The 23,677-nt window shown below is 43.2% G+C and overlaps 1 protein-coding gene and 1 long non-coding RNA gene across 5 annotated transcripts in view; one reads left to right on the plus strand and one right to left on the minus strand.

Annotated features, from left to right (window-relative positions):
- The window catches only part of sgk3 (serum/glucocorticoid regulated kinase family member 3), a 174,674-nt gene that overhangs the window by 142,909 nt on the left and 8,088 nt on the right, over positions 1-23,677 (minus strand). The gene's annotated exons all lie outside the window — the stretch shown is intronic.
- Positions 488-22,095, plus strand: LOC139259752 (uncharacterized). The gene is made up of 2 exons (XR_011592651.1): positions 488-1,342; positions 21,763-22,095. It is a non-coding gene; the product is annotated as an uncharacterized lncRNA (long non-coding RNA).

Here is a 23,677-nt window from a genome sequence, read left to right on the forward strand (position 1 = left end):
TACATAACATCACCTTCCCCCCCCCACCTGGACGCAGGACGACGATACACACATCATTACATAACATCACACTTGTCCAACGGAAGGCAGGTGGGCATAGACAGTGCGTTAGTATGGTACATATTATCTGGTACATTAACTGGTTATTGACTGGTAGCGAAACCTTGATTTCCTTGTTAGCCGTTATTAATTGTACTTCATCCATTATTTTACACAAATAGTGGCCATTCAGCATAAAAAAGGTAATTCTTATTATAAATTCACTATCTCACATTAACATAGCTCATTTTAGACTCGCTCTGCCAAACAGAAGTCCTTTGTGGGGTCCACCTCTTTGTAAGGCCCTTTTAAAACTCCCAGGTGCATTTCCTCTTTAAGGCGCCATCTTTGATGCAGGAGGATTCCACGAGGCTTCTCCTTGGGCGCCGCCATCTTCGATGCTCTGCAGCTCCGACACGATGCCGTCGCCATCTTCTTCTCCGTCGCTCCGAATGCCCTCCGCCGTCGCAGCCTCCGCTGCCACCTGACTTGCCGCCTTTCCTGCGGCCGTCGTGGCCTCTCCAGCGGCCGCACTTGCCGCGTCCCCCGCGGCCTCCCCTGCGGCTGCCATGGCCGCCCAACGCTACCAGCTCCTCGGCGGGGCCCACCCAACGGCCTCTTCCTCTGCGGGGCTCTTCCGAACCGCCGGCCCCTGGATCCCTCAGCACCCCGCCCGTAGCGCCCCGCCGGCTCAACCCCCCCCACTAGGCCCCTCTCTGCAGGGCTGCTTGCCTGTGGGGGCTGAGGCTGCAGGATCTGTGTGTGAGGTCTGGGCCTGGGACTTGCCTGTGGGTGGATTGAGGCTGCAGCTCCAGCTCGGTCGGCGCTGCTCTCTGGGGACCCGGGGCACGGCAGTACCCCAGGGAGCAGCAGCCTGTGGAGGAATGAAGTCTTCCCAGCTCCCACGGACCGTCCCCATCCACCTCCGGCCGAGGAGCATCGGCCCATCGCCTGCAATGACCCACAAAGGTAAAGCGTGCGTCTCGTCCCCTTGGGATACCTGCACCATCGCTCTGCCAAGAACAGGTATCAGTTCCCTGGTGTAGGTACGCAGCTTCACCGTGACCGGGACCAGCTTGGGTCGTGCAGCTGGGTTAATCCACAGTTTATCAAAAGTTCTCCGACTCATCAACAACGGACCCGAGCCCGTGTCCACTTCCATACTCACTGGGACTCCGTTGATTTTTACTTCCCTTATCACTGGGGGCAAATCGTCGGTGCACGTATACAGTCCAAGCACCTCATCTTCTTCTACCTGCACCTCGCTGAACAGTGGATCATCCCCCATCTCCTCAGCCACATGGTGAGTCTGATTTCTTTTACACATATGCTGAAGGTGGCCTTTAACGTGGCAGGTATTGCACGTGTACTCCGCAAACCTGCACCGGTGAGCCCCATGGCTTCCTCCACAACGCCAGCATGGTGCTGCTTGATTGGCCCCCCTCGGCGGACTCTGAGCTCCAGGATCCCACGGTCCGTGCTCCCTGCCCCGGGCAGAGCCACGTTCTGCAGTTTTGTCCGTGGTGGGCGCTATCCTGTGGACAGTGCCTGCCGGGTTCGAGATTGTGTGGATCATTTGCTTGGTGCTGCAAGTCGAGGTCATATATGCCCGGCTGATGGCGATGGCCTTCGTCAGAGTGACTGTGGGTTCCGTGGCTAACAGCTTGTGAAGGAGGCCCTCGTGGCCAATCCCCATAACGAAAACGTCCCGCAAAGCCTAGTCAAGGTGTGCCCCAAAATCACACGGCGCCGCGAGTCTCCTGAGGTCCGCAGCATATTTGGTGACATCCTGGCCCTCAGGTCTGCAGTAACAGTAAAATTTGTATCTGGCCGTGAGGATGCTCTCCTTCGGTTTCAACTGGTCATGAATGAGTTCAGTCAGCTCCTCGTATGACTTGTCCCTGGCACTCCCAGGTGCCAGCAAATCCCTGACGAGACAGTAAACCTCATCTCCACAACTGGAGAGCAATATCGCCTTACGCTTCTCTCTCATTGCGTATGTGTCCTCCGTCAGATCATTTGCTGTGAAGTAGTACTCGAGCCTTTCCGTAAAGGTCTCCCAATCATTGCCCACGGTAAAATCCTTTAGCGAGCCCAGAGTAGCCATGGTTGCGTGGAGTTCATCCGCTTCCTCATTGCCAATGTGGTGTATGTAGCACACAAATCAGACTCCACACGGTCTGGTGTAAGTCTAACTGCTGTGACCTTCGTCCTTTATAGTTCAGCTCCAGAGTGCCTCCCAGGTGTGGTGGTCAGCCTTATATAGTCCTTGTTACAGGTACTACCAGGGTTTCCCACCGCAGCGCCCTCTGTGGTGTGGCATAGTACTTACATTATATTTAAGGTACTGGGACGATACACACATCATTACATAACAGGTATTATAGGCAGACACTTTCATTTTTCAGAAAGTAAAGGATTAAATCAGTTTTCTTGAGGAATGGCATTACATTCTAATAAAACCACCCTGGAGTTTACTCACTTTTCTAGTCTCACCAGGGCAGTCTACCTCCAGGCTACCTGTACTGCTTGAGCTCATCACTAAGTGGCATACAAGAGCACTCCGTGATAAATTTTGCACCAGTTTTCACTTCCTCCCTGTGGAGACATTTGGCCAAAAATTGCAGTCGGCAGTATATCTCCGGAGTATGCCGCTGACCTTAGAAAAGAATACGCACCTACCTGATGGCAACCCTCCTGCGTAAACTTGCACTCTGATGCTGCGAGTAGGAGGGCAGCATAATGACCCACGGATCCCATGGACGCAACCTGTGCGGAAGCATACCTGGGATCATGTGGGCCTAGTCCTCCAATCAGAAAACAGATAGTCATTCATTTAAATTACTACATTACTTCATTACTGCCAGCCTTTAAAAAACATTACAGATTTAGCTTTTATTGTGGGAATCTAATTCATTACTCATAATTCCCACTTCCAAACAAATACTGGTAACTGTGTAGAAAGTTATAAAATGTAAACGTTATTTTTTTTAAAACCCGCAGCTTTATCATACACCAAGATTGCTTCTCATTAAAGCTTTTAGGTCATTTAATTTTTTTTTTAAAAAGCCTTTTTTCATTTTGGGTATCCCCTTATACTGTGGCTTTTTGTTTTTTGATAGCGGAGCATTGACATTGACATCATACACATTGACACACCGCAAGTTTAGGATTTAGTTCATGTGAACTTGCAGTGGATTTCAAAGGCAGTATAATGGCGTACTCTTGAGAGTACGCTGCCATACCCACCTCAAAATCCAAACCATGTGCTCACTTTGCCTTCACATAGCACTTTGAAACACTTCAGGGTCATTTTCTGACTTTGCACTGCATGTGGGGAGCCTCACTCTCCGGCAGCATATAACAGAAACCAAACTGCGCATTGTACAATTTTCCAAAATGGTCAGGGAATTGTACGTAGTGTAACACTGATATCACAACACAAAGTCGAAAAATTAGCTCTCAGGTATCAGCTTGGCAACACCCTTAACTATTAAGTTAGAACGTTGAGTTCAAGTCCTACTTCAGGACTTGAGCACAAAAACTATGCAAACATTCTAAAGCTGTACTGAGGAAATTGCTCTTTAGTAGAATATTAAACTGAGTCGCTGTTTGCCTCATTCTGATGCATTTTAGGATCTCATATAGCAGTATTCAGAGCCGGGAGTCCCGCCAATGTTTTGGCCAGCACTTCTCCCTCATCCAACACTAAAATCAGATTTAATCCAAACTTTAGTCTTTTTGGGCCACTTAGGGAAATACCATAGAGCCTTGCATGTCACATATGATACTTAAATGAATGTTTTCATTAACTTGCATACATCTCAGTATCTTGCCAATCCCACAGGGCTCTATCTTAAAATATAGCCTATTGTGTGGCACCTTGACAAAAGCTTTTTGAAAATACAAGTATACAATATCAAATGGACATCTTGGAGGGACAGGCTTGCATTACTTGGGCTTGATGTGCAACTCCTGCACGGTGGCAAACAGGGATTTAAAAGTACACAAGGAGTCTCTTGAACCTCCTGGACACTTCAATTTACCTGGAATAATTTAAATATTTAAATTGGCTGCCTGACCTTTCTACACATTTAAATTTTAACTGCTGGAAGAACAATTCTGCACATGTGGAATCATGCATGTTAAGAACTCTACTGGGCTGAGAATTGGAATTCCAGTCATGTGATATAAATGGGGTAGTGCCTGACTGAAACCGATACTGCAGCTGCTGGTCAGAGCCCAGGAGCTGCAGTATAAATGAGGCATAATATACTATTTAAAGAATGTAGGAGTTTAGCACTATTACTGCCCATTTAGAATGATCAGAAATATATTAAAATTTGTGAAAGAACAAGAAATTCAAATTGTAATTTTACAGGTTGAGACAGAAGTCAATCAAGTGAGAGTAAAATCAGCATTTAAAGACATAATGGCCTCTCCCTCACACTTTTGGGGAAATTGCATTATTCACTGTAATTTTCAGTGTATAAGATGCAGTGTTGCAACATTCCTTCAATATCAATGAGAAACAAATCAAGAATAAGCTAGAGACAAGAGCATTGAAGTTGTGCAATTAAGTGTAAAGAACCAAAATAGTATTTTGGCAGCAATAAATCCATTATCGTGACCAGAAACGTCAGAAATGTCTAAAATTATTGTACCCAATTCAGTGCTCAAAGCTATGATATACTTTGATTTAAAAAAAAAAGAATTGGTGAAAAAACAGCATGCAGCGAGAGATGAATAACAAGGACAGCTATGTCATTAGCCTTAGCTCAGAAAGTAGCACGCTCTTCTCCGTGTCAGAAGGTTGTGGGTTTAAGTCACAGCCCAGGACTTGAGCACATTATCTTCAGTGCACTGAGGAAGTACTGCATTATTAGAGGTGTTTTCTTTCAGATGAGATGTTAAACCAAGGACCTGCTTAGGTGGATGTAAAATATCCCACAGCACTTTTCAAAGAACAGGGAAGTTCACCCGGTGTTCTGGTTAACATTTATCCCTCAACCAACGTCATCAAAGAAAAAGTTTAACTGGTCATTTGTCTCATTAACGTTCGTGGGATCTTGCTTTGTGCAAATTGCTACTGCATTTACAGAAGGCTGGAGGAGGTTGCAGAGGTAAAGTGAAGTGAGAGATTTGTAGATGAGGATTTTAAATTCACTGTGTTGCGAGGCAGGGAACCAGTGGAGGTCAGCAAAGGTAAGGCTGATGGGTGATAGGCGGACTTGGTGCACAACAGGAAGCAAAGCTTTGGACAAGTTGCAGTGTGTTGAGAATGGAAGCCAGGTGGCTGGTGAGTAGGGCACTGAAGAAAATAGCATCTAGAAGTGAGGAAAGTGTGGATAATGGTTTGATGGCAGTGAAGGTGTGAATGGAGCAAATATGAATGAAGCACCAGGATATAGTATAAATCAAGAGGCGATATTGTTTTGTATGCAGCATGTTTAGACCGCATCTGAAATACTGATTGCTGTACCTTAAGAAAGATTCCAACAGGCTTTAAGAATCTACATTACAAGAACAGTATATTCTTGTTGAGAAAGGACTTCAAGATGCCTCAATAAAAGATTCTAAATTGTGTTGGAATTGATAAAGTTCAGAACAAATTGCTCATACTGATGAAAGTTTCAAAACTAGAGTACATCATTAAAGAGTTGGAAGTAGATAGGAAATCTCAGCTAGATCTAGTTAACACAAAGGATAATAAACAAAAAGAGTAAGTTGCCAGGGAATACTATAGAAACCAATAGTATACATAGGTTCAAGAGACAACCAGATAATTTTTGGGGAAAATTGAATAAATATAATGAGAAGGCAAGGGATAGCTCCATATTTAAATTATTTATGAACTGCTTCTGTAAAGGGACAGCATATCAATCATTGACAGATTGGAGTGGTGGGGGGGGGGGGTTGGAGAAAGAGAGAGGGGAGATCGGAGGATAGTTCCACGAGCAAGAGAAATGATAGGCGACACTAGCTTGCTGGTATTCTGTACTGACCTTTTGGATTGATGCAGGATGTTGAGATGCAACTAGCATAAACATAGAGATCTGTATGCTGTTGGCTTGCTACTTCAGTCATGATCTTATACACGACTGCCAGTATTGCACATCCCTTGATTCTGTAGTTCAGATTATAGAGTTTTGGATCAATTTTGTGTTCAAACTGAAAACCTTCATTACTTTACAAAAAATTAAAGCAAAGCAAGAACAGCATTGATGTACTCAGACATAATATAAGCACAGGAGATATATGGAAGAAAATTTTGAGAAGGATTATAAAAAAAAAAGAAAAATAATGTAAATTTCTCCTTTAGTTTTCATGTACATCCCATGGGAATTTACCTTCAGTACTCCCTTCACTAGAAAGGCAGGAACCCTGGAGTCAATGCAGAGAAGAGCCACAAGACTGAGCCGATGGGCAATTTTACGCCCAAAAAATGGATGGGTTGAAGTCAGTGGGAGGTTAAAGATTTAAAAAACTGAATCCTGACCCCGACCCGTAACTTCAACAACAACTACTTGTATTTATAGAACACCTTTAATGTAGTAAAACGTCCCAAGGCGCTTCACAGGAGTGTTATAAGACAAAAGTTTGACCGAGCCACACAAAAAGAAATTACGGCAGATCAAAGGAGTATGATTTAAGGAGCGTCTTAAAAGGAGAAGAGAGTTAGAGAGGTGGAGAGATTTCGGGAGGGAGTTGAAGAGCTTAGGGCCTAGGTAACTGAAAGCACAGCCAGTGACGGTTGAGCGATTATAATCAGGGATGCTAAAGAGGGCAGAATTTGAGGAACGCGGATATCTCGGCCGGGGGGGGGGGGGGCGGCGGGGTTGAGAGGCTGAAGGAGATTACAGAGATAGGGAGGGACAAGGCTATGGAGGGATTTGGAAACTTCGGGTTTGAACAGAGGCAGGACAGTGGGGGGGGGGGGGGGGCGGGATGTGGAGGGCAGCCAACCCGCTGCCAGGAAGCAGGTTGTTCATTTAAATATTACAATGAGGCTGCTGTGCCTCATGGTGTTCTCAATTACAAATTTAAGGCTGTAATTATTTCTAACACCAAAGTTCTGATTGGTCCCCTTGGAGGACAAGATGCACCCAGCAGTTTGTCTGGAATGTGTAATTAAGTACTGAGGAATTAAGTACTTTGCAATGTGTAATATGATCCATTCACTGTGACAGCCAGCTCCAGAGCTCAACATTGCGGTTAACAGCACTCACACTGCCGAGTTCAGACAGGAAGGGTAAGGTCATGGAGGGATTTTAACATGAGGATGAGAATTTTAAAATCAAGGTGTTGGTGGACAATGTTGTCCAAATACAAAGCATAATAACCGCGGATGCTGGAAATCTGAAATAACAAAAAATGCTGGAAATACTCAGCGGGTCAGGCAGCATCTGTGGAGAGAGAAACAGAGTTAACGTTTCAGGTCGATGACCTTTCATAGAAACATAGAAACATAGAAAATAGGTGCAGGAGTAGGCCATTCGGCCCTTTGAGCCTGCACCACCATTCAATAAGATCATGGCTGATCATTCACCTCAGTACCCCTTTCCTGCTTTCTCTCCATACCCCTTGATCCCTTCAGCCGTAAGGGACATATCTAACTCCCTCTTGAATATATCCAATCAACAGCTCTCTGCAGCAGGGAATTCCACAGGTTAACAACTCTGAGTGAAGAAGTTTCTCCTCATCTCAGTCCTAAACGGCCTGATCGATCCAGTCTCTCCTCATGTCAGTCCTGCCATCCCGGGAATCAGTCTGGTGAACTTTCGCTGCACTCCCTCAATAGCAAGAACATCCTTCCTCAGATTAGGAGACCAAAACTGAACACAATATTCCAGGTGAGGCCTCACCAAGGCCCTGTACAACTGCAGTAAGACCTCCCTGCTCCTATACTCAAATCCCCTAGCTATGAAGGCCAACATACCATTTGCCTTCTTCACCACCTGCTGTATCTGCATGCCAACTTTCAATGACTGATGTACCATGACGCCCAGGTAACGTTGCACCTCCTCTTTTCCTAATCTGCCACCATTCAGATAATATTCTGCCAGTGTGCTTTTGACACCAAAGTGGATAACCTCACATTGATCCACATTAAACTGCATCTGCCATGTATTTGCCTACTCACCTAACCTGTCCAAGTCACCCTGCAGCCTCAGCGTCCTCCCCTCAGCTCACACCACCACCCAGCTTAGTGTCATCTGCAAACTTGGAGATATTACACTCAATTCCTTCATCTAAATCATTAATGTATCTTGTAAATAGCTGGGGTCCCAGCACTGAGCCCTGCAGCACCCCACTAGTCACTGCCTGCCATTCTGAAAAGGACCCGTTTATCCCAACTCTCTGCTTCCTGTCTGCCAACCAGTTCTCTATCCACATCAGTACATTACCCCCAATACCATGTGCTTTAATTTTGCACACCAATCTCTTGTGTGGGACCTTGACAAAAGCCTTTTGAAAGTTCAAATACACCACATCCACTGGTTCTCCTTTGTCCACTCTACTAGTTACATCCTCAAAAAATTCCAGAAGATTTGTCAAGCATGATTTCCCCTTCATAAATCCATGCTGACTTGGACTGATCCTGTCACTGCTTTCCAAATGCGCTATTATTTCATCTTTAATAATTGATTCCAACACTTTCCCCACTACTGATGTCAGGCTAACCGGTCTATAATTACCGGTTTTCTCTCTCCCTCCTTTTTAAAAAAAGTGGTGTTACATTAGCAACCCTCCAGTCCATAGGAACTGATCCAGAGTCGATAGATTGCTGGAAAATGATCACCAATGCATCCACTATTTCGAGTGCCACTTCCTTAAGTACTCTGGGATGCAGACTATCAGGTCCCGGGGATTTATTGGCCTTCACATCCCATCAATTTCCCTAACACAATTTCCCACCTAATAAGGATTTCCCTCAGTTCTTCCTTCTCACTAGACCCTTGGTCCCCTCATATTTCCGGAAGGTTATTTGTGTCTTCCTTCGTGAAGACAGAACCAAAGTATTTGTTCAATTGGTCTGCCATTTCTTTGTTCCCCATTATAAATTCTCTCTTCCTCTTCCCAATCTCCTCCCTCTCGATCTCCTGTCACCCCCCCCAATCTCCGCTTTCGCTCTCCCCTCCGATTTCTCTCTTCCCCCACCCCCCGTTCTCCTCTCTCTATCTCTCTCCCATTCCTTCTCTGTCTCTCCCTCCTCCCGCACCCCCCCCCACCACAACCGCCTTTCAATTAACCCCTTTTCAATCCTCTCTCTTCACCCGACCACCAATGGATCGCTTGACCTCTGCATGAAGTCGATTGAAGCGTCGCGGTGCAAGCCGCAACTATGGCATCGTTAGATACTGTGCATGCTTGGTTCCGATATACAGCATGCATGCCCAGAAGGCCACAAAAGATATTTGCACAAATAATCACAGCGCAAGTTAAACTCTGGCTGTTCAGGTTTCCTAGGCCTCAAGGAGTCCACCAGCTAAAGTAAGGCGAGGACTGCTGGATCCAGGAGGTAATTGCCTTTCCACTTAACCTGCTGGATCCAGTGTCCCTACCTCACCAATCCCCCACGGCCGGACCGCTCACCCCGCCCCGCCGAGGCCTCCGATTCTGCCCCCCCCCCAAATAAGGCCTCCGACCCCCCACCCCCCCCCCCCCCCCCCACCCACCTTCCTCCTGCTCCAATTCAGAACCCCCAAATTAAAATTCTGGCCAATGTGGCAGAGGAATGAATTAAAAGCAAAGACTGGAGAAACTTGGGCAATTCCTCTTTGAAGACCAGCAAAAAAGACCTCAAAATTTATATCACACACACAAAAAAATCACACCTCTTGCAGTATGTGTTGCATATTACACCTTTATATATGGAACATTTTTTTTTAAGTATGAACACAAAATTTAAACCATAATCACAACTGAAGTAGGAATGTACAAATCAACCATGAGGGCATTGGGTAGATAAAGTTCAAAGAGGTACTATGAAAACAAAGCATAAGCAAATTAAGGAAAGAAGAATAAACAAATTGTTCCGAAAATTTTCTGGGCCCCTCCTCTCGATTTCTTCATCAAAATGAGCATTTACCACTGAACAGACAAAAAATATGAAAATGGGACAAGGAAAAGATCAGATCCAAAAAACCTGCCCCATCCAAACAATGTTGCAATCACTTATACTACATACTTCCTAACCCTGGAATCTCGTGGAACAGGCAAAAGGAAAACTGCTAAAACCCTGCAGCCAATTCAGGAAAATCTCTGGGAAATTCTTCCCTGACTTCCAAAGATAATCAAGCACGACTCTAGGAGACCATAGAAATCTTTAATTCCTCATAGTTACAGCTAACTAGCAACTTACCGTCAACAAAGAGAAATGTTCTCTTCTCGGGAACTTTTAAGTTCCATTTTAAAAGACTGTGGTGATTCCATACCCACTGCATGTTTTTATAGTCTGTTCCAGAAAGTACGCAAAATCTTAGAATGGTTACAGCAAGGAAGGCCATTCAGCCTGTCGAGTTTGTGCCAGCTCTCTGCATGAGCACTTCAGCTAGTCCCACTCTCCCACCCCTTCCCTGTTGCCCTACAAATGTTTTTCCTTCAGGTACTTGTGCAGCTCCCTTTTGAAAGCTGTGATCGAGTCTGCCTCCACTACTCTTTCAGGCAGTGCATTCCAGATCCTAACCACTCGCTACATAAAAAAGTTTCTTCTTATGTCCCCTTTGGTTCTTTTGCCAATCACCTTAAATCTCTGTCCTCTGGTTCTCGACCCTTCTGCCAATGGGAACAGTTTCTCTCTATCTACTCAGTCCAGATCCATGATTTTGAACACCTTCATCAAATCTCCTCTCACTCTTCTCTGCTCTAAGGAGAACAACCCCAGTTTCTCCAGTCTATCCCTGTAACTAAAGTCCATCATCCCTGGAGCCATTCTTGTAAATCTTTTCTGTACCCTCTCTAAAGCCTTCACATCCTTCCTAAAGTGCGGTGCCCAGAATTGGACACAATACGGCAGTTGAGGCCGAACCAGTATTTTATACAGGTACATCATAAGTTCCATGCTTTTGTACTCTTCTACAGTTTGAGTGTCCAAAATCCGGAGTTCCGGACTCCAGGACAATTGGTGGAAGAGTCGTCCGGAATCTGTAAAACGTTCCGAAATCCAGACACTCTGTAATACCGTTCATGCCGCCAGCTGGGCCCAGTGAAAAGTCAAAAAATGAAATCCAACTCCTGTACAGTGACAAAAATTGCAAGAATAAAAATGCCAATCTTACCTGTTGCAGGCCAGGTCTTCAGTCACCACACCACTGCTCCCGGGTCAGCAGCAACTCTGCACAGCACACAAGTCCCTTTGGCCAGAATCAAACTCTGCACAGCACACAAGGCCCTTCGGCCAGAATCAAACTCTGCACAGCACACAAGTCCCCTTAGCCAGAATCAACCAAGTTCCCATGCGCAAGTCCCCTCCCGCGCGCAAGAGTACTGTACATTCCTTTTCAAATTTGATGATAATAGCAAAAGATACAGGCCAGGAAGCTCACATTGAGTACAGTTACAGAGTACTGCGTTGCAAAAACAAGAGAGGGAGGCTGACCATGTGTTGCGAAGAAGCAAGGACTACAAGGCCTGCGAGGAAAAGAACCACAAGGTGACGTCCAAAAACCAGAAATATCGCATCTGGGCCAAGCATTTTCGGATTCGGGACGTGCTTCTGGCGTTCCGAAATCTGGAAATACCCCAAGTCCAGAAAAACACGAAAACCAGCTCGGCCTCGGTCCCGAGGTTGCTGGATTCAGGACGCTCAACTGTACCTCTATTCATGAAGCCCAGGATCCGGTAAGCTTTTTTAATTGTTTTCTCAACCTGCCCTGCCACCTTCAACGATTTGTACACATATACCCCTGGGGATCTCTGTTCATGTACCCCTTTAGGATTGTACCCTTTAGTTTATATTTCCTCTCCTCATTCTTTCGACCAAAATTTATCACTTTGCACTTTTCTGTGTTAAATTTAAACTGCTACGTGTCCACACATTCCACCAGCCTGCCTTTGTCCTCTTGAAGTCTATCACTATCCTCCTCACTGTTCACTATACTTCCAAGTTTTGTGCCATTTGCAAATTTTGAAATTGTGCCCTGTACAGCACATCCAAGCCATTAATATGCATAAAAAAAAGCAGTGGTCCTAGAAACGACCCCTGGGGAACACCACCTTCCTCTAGTCCGAAAAACAATCGTTCACCACTACTCTCTGTTGCAATTTCCTATATAACCCAATTCTCTGCCTAAAAGTTTTACCAGATATACCCTCCAGTCCTACCATCTTAAATAGCCTATCAACTGGATAGAGTCTAATCCCTTCATTTAAATCCTCAATCATATCCCCTCTAAGCCAGTATTCCTCCAAAGTAAACAGCCCTAACCTGTGGAGCCGATTCTCCATGCCCAGGATCTACTTTTCCTAAAGCAATGCTAGAAATTCCAAATAACCACTTAACTCTTCAGATAGCAATAAATCAAATCCAATATACCATTTTTCAACAGCTTTTCTGCAATGGGCATCAAATGCACAGGCCTATAATTACCAAGGTCTTTTTTATTGCCCTTCTTAAATTACAATGAGCATCGCTTCCATGGGAAGCGGCCCAGACGTCAATGGGCAATGGAAATACATTTTAATAGTTACAACAAAATTATGAAAAAGTCTTATATGTTAGGTTGTGTGTGTGTGTGTTTGAAGTGATTATAATAATGCTTTGTTATTGTGCAAGAGGCCTGTGCCTAGCCATTCATACATGTTCTAAGCCCAATCACTATTAGCTGAAGAGACTCACACTGGCAAGTGGCAATTCCCAACATGCATAGCTGGTGGAACTTCTGGAATTTATGATCAACAAGATAGGCTTTCCACAGAGCAAGCCATGACTTGTTGTAGGTCCCATTCCTTCTCCACTTAGTAAATTTTCTATTGAAAATGCTAAGAATATAAACCTCCATGGAAATAATTTTTATGACAGTACAATTAACCAGAATTTGGTGTTTTTTGTATGAAACATTTAAAGGCCTGGTCAGAGGTAATTCTTCTTGAAAGAAACATTATCAGTACCTTTAAATCAGTATTTTTTTTAAAACTTATATCAGCTGTGTGAAAAATGATACTTTAAAACAATGCCAATGTTGTATTCTAAATAGTTATTGCTGCTGCTTTCATTTTACTCCAAGAGTTCAAAAATAATGATTGTTCACATAGCAGGTAGCAACTACTGGATGGACTATACAATTGTTCAAGTTTGAACAGGGGTTACAAATAAAAGCCCTGAATTTCAAATGTTTTACCAAAAGATACATAAAGTATGTTGCATAAGTTTGTATTGGAAATTGGGTAGATGGTGAATCTGTATTCTCCACTGCTAGAAGATATTGAAAATTAGTACAAGGTGAACTTGCAAAGCAGATAGTTAGTTAATGTTGTATTGTGGCTTTTGCGCATTTCAATTGTAAGCCATCTCTGGCTCTCATTTCCTGCATTCCTAACTGGCTCCAAGCACTAGATTTTATAAGAGGAGGGTGGAGGATTTCCCCTTCACAGCAAGAAAAGTTTATTCAAAAGTGTTTTCTGGACAGCGGAACAAACAGACATCACAGAACTGCAGGCATCCAAACAACGCCAGATAGCAATGTTAATGTTGAGTGAGGCCCATCCAGCTGCATCATCCATCAATATGCTTCTCTCGTCTCCTCAACTGCCTCTATATTTTCCAGGAGTTTGTCTGACATCAAGTCTTTGATGAACCACAATTTCCTCCAGCGTAAAGCCCAAAGCAATTTTTACAACCCTTGCCACAAACTCCGCTCACTTGTCACTGATTCTATCCCCCTCCTTGGCCACTTTCAGGCTGCACCAAACCATTCCTAATTTTGGTGTCCTGTTCAACCCCGAGCTGACCTTTTAGCCTCAAATCCTATAAAATATTAAGACTGCTTACTTCCACCTCTGCAACAGTGCCCATCTCCACCCCCCATTTAGCCCCTCCTCAGCTGTAAACCTTACACTTTCCGACACGACTATTCTAACACTCTCCTTGTTAGCAATCCATCCTTCACCCTCCATAAGCTCTAACTTATCTGAACCTCTGCCACACAGATCCTGTTCTGCAGTAAGTCCTGTTAGATCATCATCCCCACCTTCATTGACCCAGTCCCCAAATCCTTATATTCAATACCTCATCTAGAAATCTTTCTCTGGCCTCTCACCCCATTTTACTCTTAAACCTCGCTCTCATTGTTTTAAAACCTCAAGATCCATCTTTTGACCAAGTTTTGAGTCACTCCTCCTAATCTCGCTCTTTCTAGCCTATATGTAACGCATCTTGTTTCTTTATGTTTATATAAATGCAAGTTGCTGTTGCCAAAATCCTAGTGATAAATTCCATTTCAATTACTTGGTAAACTTTATAGCAGTAAAATCTAAGCAATAATGCTAAACTGTCCACTCGATCTGGTATCTGTGCCCTTGTTGGAAAGACTGCACCATGTGGTACTTCACTGATCAAAATCAATCAGGATTTGGCTTGACTTATTGGTAAATTCAGAAAATATTGCTACAATTTACCTGGATTCAGTCATTCTCATGATTGCCTTGTCCAATCCTGTGCCAAACAAGCTAAACAAGCCAGGATACAAATGTCATTTCTCCTGGATATGTTTAGCTTTGTGTAAGTGCTGATCAGCTTTTAATATTACCAACACAATAGAATTGCAACAACTTGTAATGAGCATGGCTTGCTAAAGCAATATCTATACATTCGACAACAGAACATTGACTATGGAGTTTTGAAATAGCAATTGTATCAAACTTCATGTGCTGGTACCTCTCCAAGATTAATCCTTGAAGGTGGACAAATGTGTTCATTTCAGAGAAACTGTGGACTATCAATTTTTTCTCTGATATGCAACACTGAGGACTAAAAATTCAGTTATGGCGATAGCGTTTTTTTCCGTCATTTTTTGGAAAAAATACCATTAAAAACTTCGCCATTTTTTAAGGGGGTAAAATCATCAAAAAAATGCACCCGACAGTAAAAACCGACGTTGCAAGAGGATTCGCGGTGGAAACCACAGTCCTCGCCAACTTTAGCCCGAGGCCAATCACCGCCAAAAATACAGGCCCTGGGAGAGGAGAGAAAACAAAAAAAATTGCAAAATTTTTTTTTTTTTTTTTTTAAATCAGAAAACATTCACTATACACTTAATTAATGAATCGCTGAAAAGGAATGAATAGAAACTTCAACTTACCTTTTTTGTAGGTCTTCATATCTACTGTAGGGACGCATGCAATAAGGGTACAGCAGTTATCATGGGTGACTTCAATCTACATATTGATTGGGCTAACCAAACTGATAGCAAAATTGTGGAGGAGGATTTCCTGGAGTGTATAAAGGATGGTTTTCTAGACCAATATGTCGAGGAACCATCTAGAGGGCTGGCCATCCTAGACTGGGTTTTGTGTAACGAGAGAGGATTAATTAGCAATCTGGTCGTGCGGGGCCCCTTGGGGAAGAGTGACCATAAGATGGTAGAATTCTTCATTAAAATGAAGAGTGACACAGTTAATTCAGAGACTAGGGTCCTGAACTTAAAGAAAGCAAACTTTGACGGTGTGAGACGTGAATTGGCTAGGATAGACTGGAGAATGATACTTAAAGGGTTGACGGTGGATAGGCAATGGCAGACATTTAAATATCACATGGATGAACTACAACAATTGTACATTCCTGTGTGGCGTAAGAATAAAAAAGGGAAGATGGCTCAACCGTGGCTAACAAGGGGAATTAGGGAAAGTGTTAAATCCAAGGAAGAGGCATATAAATTGGCCAGAAAAAGCAGCAAACCTGAGGACTGGGAGAAATTTAGAATTCAGCAGAGGACAAAGGGTTTAATTAGGAAGGGGAAAATAGAGTATGAGAGTAAGCTTGCAGGGAACATAAAAACTGAGTGCAAAAGCTTCTATAGATATGTGAAGAGAAAAAGATTAGTGAAGACTAATGTCGGTCCCTTGCAGTGAGAATCAGGTGAATTGATAATGGGGAACAAGGAAATGGCAGACCATTTGAACAAATACTTTGGTTCTGTTTTCACTAAGGAAGACACGAATAACCTCCCGAAAATACTAGGGGACCGTGGGTCTAGCAAGAAGGGGGAACTGAGGGAAATCCTTATTAGTCAGGAAATGGTGTTAGGGAAATTGAAGGGACTGAAGGCCAATAAATCCCCAGGGCCTGATAGTCTGCATCCCAGAGTACTTAAGGAGGTGGCCCTCGAAATAATAGATGCATTGGTGGTCATTTTCCAACATTCCACGGACTCTGGTTCAGTTCCTATGGATTGGAGGGTAGCTAATGTAATCCCACTTTTTAAAAAAGGAGGGAGAGAGAAAACAGGGAATTATAGACTGGTTAGCCTGACATCGGTGGTGAGGAAAATGCTGGAATCAATTATTAAAGATATAATAGCAGCACATTTGGAAAGCAGTGACAGGATCGGTCTAAATCAGCATGGATTTATGAAAGGGAAATCATGCTTGACAAATCTTCGAATTTTTTGAGGATGTAACTAGTAGAGTGGATAAGGGAGAACCAGTGGATGTGGTGTATATGGACTTTCAAAAGGCTTTTGACAAGGTCCCACACAAGAGATTGGTGGTATTGGGGTAATGTATTGACGTGGATAGCGAACTGGTTGGCAGATAGGAAGCAGAGAGTCGGAATAAACGGGTCCTTTTCAGAATGGCAGGCAGTGACTAGTGGGGTGCCGCAGGGTTCAGTACTGGGACCCCAGCTATTTACAACATACATTAATGATTTAGACGAAGGAATTGAATGTACTATCTCCAAGTTTGCAGATGACACTAAGCTGGGTGGCAGTGTGAGATGCAAGGAGGATGCTAGGAGGCTGCAGGGGGACTTGGACAGGTTAGGTGAATGGGCAAATGCATGGCAGATGCAGTATAATGTGGATAAGTGTGAGGTTATCCACTTTGGTGGCAAAAACAGGAAGGCAGATTATCTGAATGGTGACAGATTAGTAAATGGAGAGGTGCAAAGAGACCTGAGTGTCATGATGCATCAGTCATAGAAGGTAGGCATGCAGGTACAGCAGGCAGCAAAGAAAACAAATGGTATGCTGGCTTTCATAGCGAGGGGATTTGAGTATAGGAGCAGGGAGATATTACTGCAGTTGTACCTTCGTGAGGCCATACCTTGAATATTGTGTACAGTTTTGGTCTCCTAATCTGAAGAAGGACATTCTTGCTATTGAGGAAGTGCAGCGAAGGTTCACCAAACTGATTCCAGGGATGGCAGGACTGACATATGAAGAAATACTGGGTCAACTAGGCTTATATTCACTGGAATTTAGATGAATGAGAGGGGAACTCATGGAAATAAATAAAATTCTGACGGGATTGGACAGGTTAGATGCAGGAAGAATGTTCCTGATGTTGGGGAAGTCCAGAACCAGGGGTCACAGTCTAAGGGTAAGGGGTAAGCCATTTAGGACCGAGAGGAGGAGAAACTTCTTCACTCAGAGAATTCTGAACCTGTGGAATTCTCTACCACAGAAAGTTGTTGAGGCCAGTTTGTTAGATATATTCAAAAGGGAGTTAGATGTGGCCCTTACGGCTAAAGGGATCAAGGGGTATGGAGAGAAAGCAGGAATGGGGTACTGAAGTTGCATGATCAGCCATGATCATATTGAATGGTGGTGCAGGCTCAAAGGGCCGAATGGCCTACTCCTGCACCTATTTTCTACATTTCTACAGCTGGGTCTTCAGCGCAGGCTTTTCTTGGGCGTTTTTTTTTTCGTACGGGTTTGTCGAATGGCCAATTCGAAGCAGTCGCATTTTTTTTGGTGTTACAAATCGTCGATCTGCTTTTCAGCGCTATTTCAAAACCGCCTGTCATTCACTTTGGCCAATTTAGGTGAGTACCCTTTATCGGTAAAAAAGGCGAAATATCGCAAAAAAAACGTGCGCAAGGCTGGCCAATTTCTCCCCCCCAATGTTTTATAAAAATAGTGGTTAAACGTAGGTACAATTCTGCACTAGTGTTTCACTTATTAATTAAACAAAGCAAATGTAAGAAGCATAAAAAAGCAAACATGCTTTTTCTTATTACTGAATAGTCTGATAGAGTGCATGGGTAGAAAACAAAGGGATGGCTCAGACTACCTGAAAACTTACCTTTACTGACACTGGCTATCAGGCAAATGATGAATGATTAAACAATGGAAGTCAGAGGTATAATAAAGATGAATTAAATTTATTTAGACAGACAAAGTGGCATATACACACCAGAATATGGGCAACCTTTCACAAACAAAAAAAACATGAAAATAAGCTCCATACTAAACAGTAATCTCAATACAAAGGATCTCCTCATATATAGCAAAAGTACAATATAGCCTAAAGTCCACTGCAGAAATCAAGTCCATAAGAACATACATAAGAACATAAGAAATAGGAACAGGAGTAGGCCATGCGGCTCCTCGAGCCTGCTCTGCCATTCAATAAGATCATGGCTGATCTGATCATGGACTCAGCTCCACTTCCCCGCCCACTCCCCATAACCCCTTATCGTTTAAGAAACTGCCTATTTCTGTCTTAAATTTATTCAATGTCCCAGCTTCCACAGCTCTCCAAGGCAGCAAATTCCACAGATTTACACCACAGATTTGCAACCCTCAGAGAAGAAATTCCTCCTCATCTCAGTTTTAGATGGGTGGCCCTTTATTCTAAGATCATGTCCTCTAGTTCTAGTCTCCCCTGTCAGTGGAAACATCCTCTCTGCATCCACCTTGTCAAGCCCCCTCATAATCTTATACGTTTCGTTAAGATTACCTCTCATTCTTCTGAATTCCAATGAGTAGAGGCACAACCTACCCAACCTTTCCTCATAAGTCAACTCCCTCATCCCCGGAATCAACCTAGTGAATCTTCTCTGAACTGCCTCCAAAGCAAGTATATCCTTTCGTAAATATGGAAGCCAAAACTGCATGCAGTATTCCAGGTGTGGCCTCACCATATAGCTGTAGCAAGACTTCTCTGCTTTTATACTCCATCCCCTTGGCAATAAAGGCCAAGATACTATTGGCCTTCCTGATCACTTGCTGTACCTGCATACCATCCTTTTTTGTTTCATGCACAAGTACCCCCAGGTCCCGCTGTACTGCAGCACTTTGCAATCTTTCTCCATTTAAATAATAACTTGCTCTTTTATTTTTTTCTGCCAAAGTGCATGACCTCACACTTTCCAACATTATACTCCATCTGCCAAATTTTTGCCCGCTTAGCCTGCCTATGTCCTTTTGCAGATTTTTTGTGTCCTCCTCACAGTGTTTTTCCTCCCATCTTTGTATCGTCAGCAAACTTGGCTACGTTACAGTCAGTCCCTTCTTCCAATTCGTTAATGTAGATTGTAAATAGTACTGTCTGTGTCAGGTCATTTCAGATGGGATCATGCTCGTCTCTTGATCAGATGGTCATGGAATCAGTTCCCACTATGGACATAATCTCGGCCATCACTTCAGTGCCGTACTGAGGAAGTGGTAATTAGCAGTGGTGTCACCTTTTGGTTGGGATGCTAAACTATGGCCCCACTTCCTGGATCAGGTGGATATCAAAGATCCCATGGCACAAACTGAAGAACAAGAGGTTCTCCTGGCCAACATTCCTCCTTCAACCACAATCATCAAAGAGAGATTATCTGGGTATTTGTTAACTTCCTGTTTGAGAGACTTTGCTGCATGCACATTAGCTGTTGTTTTTCCCCTACAAACAGTGGCTGCAATTCAAAAAATAATCAATTGATTGTAAAACACCCTGGATGTGATGAAAGGTGCTTTTTGAATGCAGATTCTTTTTTTATTTAATGAGCACACAAATTGGAATGCTGCATCATAATGGTTTCAAGCTTATGTTTCAGGAACTGTCCCTTTAGATGGGAAAATTGTGCACGTCACTCCACTTTTTAAAGAATGGTGAGTGGGGGAAACCAGGGAATTATAGACCAGTTAGCCTAACATGACTTGTGGGAAAAGTGCTCGAGTCTATAATTAAGGATAGGGTGACTGAACACCTCAACATTTTTCAGTTGATCAGAGAGCCAGCATGGATTTGTAATGGATAGGTCATGCCTGACCAACCTGATTGAATTAAGGTGACTAAAGTAGTGGACAGAGGAATGTCTAGGGATGTTATTTATATGGACTTCCAGAAGGCATTTGCTAAAGTCCCACATAAGAGATTGTTATCCCAAGGTAGAATCCCACAGAATGGAGGGCAAATTATTGACCTGGTTAGGAAATTGGCTGAGCGGCAGGAGAGAAAGAGCATGGATAATGGCTAGGTACTCAAATTGGCAGGATGTGACTAGTGGTGTCCTGTAGGGATCTGTGTTGGGGCCTCATCTATTCACAATATTTATTAACTTAAATGATGGCATAGAAAGTCATATATCCACATGTGCCGATGACACAAAGAGAGGCAGCATTGTAGATGAAAGCATAAAAAGTACAGAAGGATATGGATAGATTAAGTGAATGGGCAAAACTGTGGCAAATGGATTTCAATACAAGCAAATGTGAGGTCAACCTCTTTGGACCTAGAAAGGATAGAATAAATGGTGAAAAGCTAGAAACAGTGGACGTCCAAAGAGACTTGGGAGTTCAGGTACATAGATCATTAAAATGTCATGAACAGGGACAGAAAATAATCAAAAACGCTAATGGAATGCTGGCCTTTATATCTAGAGGACTAGTGTACAAAGGGGTAGAAGCTATGTTGCAGCTATACAAAACTCTGGTTAGACCACACCTGGAGTACCATGAGCAGTTCTGGGCACCACATCTTAGGAAGGATATACTGGTCTTGGAGGGAGTGCAGCATAGGTTTACCAGAATGATATCCGGACTTCAAGGGTTAAGTTACAAGGAGAGATTACACAAACTAGGGTTGTATTTCCTAGAATTTAGACAGTTAAGGGGTGATCTGATCAAAATTTTCAGAATATTAAGAGAAACAGATAGGGTAGACAGAGAGAAACTATTTCCGCTGGTTAGGGATTTATAGAACTAGGGGACATAGTCTAAAAATTAGAGCCAGATCTTTCAGGAGTGAAATTAGGAAACACTTCTACATACAAAGGATGGTAGAAGTTTGGACTCTTTTCCGCAAACGGCAATGGATGCTAGATCAAATGATAATTTTAAATCGGAGATTGATAGCTTTTTGTTAACCAAAGGTATTAAGGGAAATGGGTCAAAGGTATGTATATGGAGTTAGATAGCAGATCTGCGATGATCTTCCGAATGGTGGCACAGGCTCGAGGGGCTGAATGGCCTACTCCTGTTCCTATGTTATGTAAAGGAAAAGGTTAGATGATACCAGGAGAATCAGTCCATAAAACTCTCTAGGAAGAAGGACATCACATCACTGTATTGCTGGATTCATTAATCCACTTTCAGTAATCAGATGTTTTTCTACATGAAGGGCACTACATAAAAACAAAGATACTGTAATGCAATAATGAACAGCAGTTATAGAAAAAAACATCAGTAGGAAATGTTGGCAATACACAACTACAGCATCTCAAGAGAAAAAAGGCAGATTACCATGTCAGGTATTCCAATCAAAATATTAATCCCTCTTTTCTGTTTTCAGATGCTGGCGGATCTATTGTATATTTTCATCATTTTCAATTTTCTGAACTTGAGACGTCACACCATATACAACACACTAGCGATGAGGAAATACTGTGCTGCCTGGATAGCTGAATGTGAAGTGCAGTAAATAATGACATGAGCGGTTCAGTCAGAGGGATGAAGATAAGGGAAGGAATGACCAAGACAACAGGCCTATGCATAGGAAGTAAATGAATGCTCAAAATAATGATAACATTTTGGATTGCCTTACCCCAGTACATTACTTAGCTGAATATAACATTCAGAGCTATAAATGGCAATGCATCAACAATAAAAATGATTTCCCCCAGTTTCCCCTTAGTTATGGCATTGCTTCACACCTTTCCTGCCCATGATGACTAGTGGATGACCTGATTACAGACCCCATCACAAAGTTCTGTAGCTGACTTTTAGAAACGGAGTGGCTCTCTGTATGTGGAAGCACCCAACCTAGGCAGCAATGCATTGCTGTGACTGAGAACTCATCATGGTGGAAACTGCAGAACTGAATATACAAACTATAACAAACAATATCCCAACAGTGGATAGACAAAGGGCTATAGGAGGGGAGGAACTGAACACAATCACAATCACTAAGGAGGTGGTACTCAGTAAGATAATGGGACTAAAGGCGGATAAATCCCCTGGACCTGACGGCTTGCATCCCTGGGTCTTAAGAGAAGTAGCGGCAGGGATAGTAAATGCATTGGTTGTAATTTACCAAAATTCCCTGGATTCTGGGGAGGTCCCAGCAGATTGGAAAACTGCAAATGTAACGCCTCTATTTAAAAAAGGTGGCAGACAAAAAGCAGGAAACTATAGACCAGTTAGCCTAACATCTGTGGTTGGCAAAATGTTGGAGTCCATTATTTAAGAAGCAGTAGCAGGACATTTGAAAAAGCAAAATTCAGTCAGGCTGGGTCAGCATGGATTTATGAAGGGGAAGTCATGTTTGACAAATTTGCTAGAATTCTTTGAGGATATAATGAACAGGGTAGATAAAGAGGAACCAGTGGATGTGGTGGATGTGGTGGATTTGGACTTCCTGAAGGCATTTGACAAGGTGCCACATAAAAGGTTACTGCACAAGATAAAAGTTCACAGAGTTGGGGGTAATATATTAGCATGGATAGAGGATTGGCTAACTAACAGAAAACAGAGTCGGGATAAATGGTTCATTCTTGGGTTGGCAATCAGTAACTCGTGGGGTGCCGCAGGGATCAGTGCTGGGATCCCAACTATTTACAATCTGTATTAACGACTTGGAAGAAGGGACCGAGTGTAACGTAGCCAAGTTTGCTGATGATACAAAGATGGGAGGAAAAGCAATGCATGAGGAGGACACAATAAATCTGCAAAAGGACATAGACAGGCTAAGTGAGTGGGCAAAAATTTGGCAGATGGAGTATAATGGTGGAAAGTGTGAGGTCATGCACTTTGGCAGAAAAAAAATCAAAGAGCAAGTTATTATATAAATGGAGAAAAATTGCAAAGTGCTGCAGTACAGCAGGATCTGGGGGTACTTGTGCATGAAACACAAAAGGTTAGTATGCAGGTACTACAAGTGATCAGGAAGACCAATGGAAGCTTGACCTTTATTGCAAAGGGGATGCAGTATAAAAGCAGAGAAGTTTTGTTACAGTTATACAGGATATTGGTGAAGCCACACCTGGAATACTGTGTACAGTTTTGGTTTCCATATTTATGAATGGATATACTTGCTTTGGAGGCAGTTCAGAGAAGGTTCATTAGGTTGATTCCGGACACGAGTTAACTTCGGAGGAAAGATTGAGGTTGGGCCTCTACTCAGTGGAATTCAGAAGAATGAGAGGTGATCTTATCGAAACGTATAAAATTATGAGGGGGCTTGACAAGATGGATGCAGAGAGGATGTT

Source organism: Pristiophorus japonicus, chromosome 1 (assembly GCF_044704955.1).
Source record: "Pristiophorus japonicus isolate sPriJap1 chromosome 1, sPriJap1.hap1, whole genome shotgun sequence".
Taxonomy (NCBI): Eukaryota; Metazoa; Chordata; class Chondrichthyes; family Pristiophoridae; genus Pristiophorus; species Pristiophorus japonicus.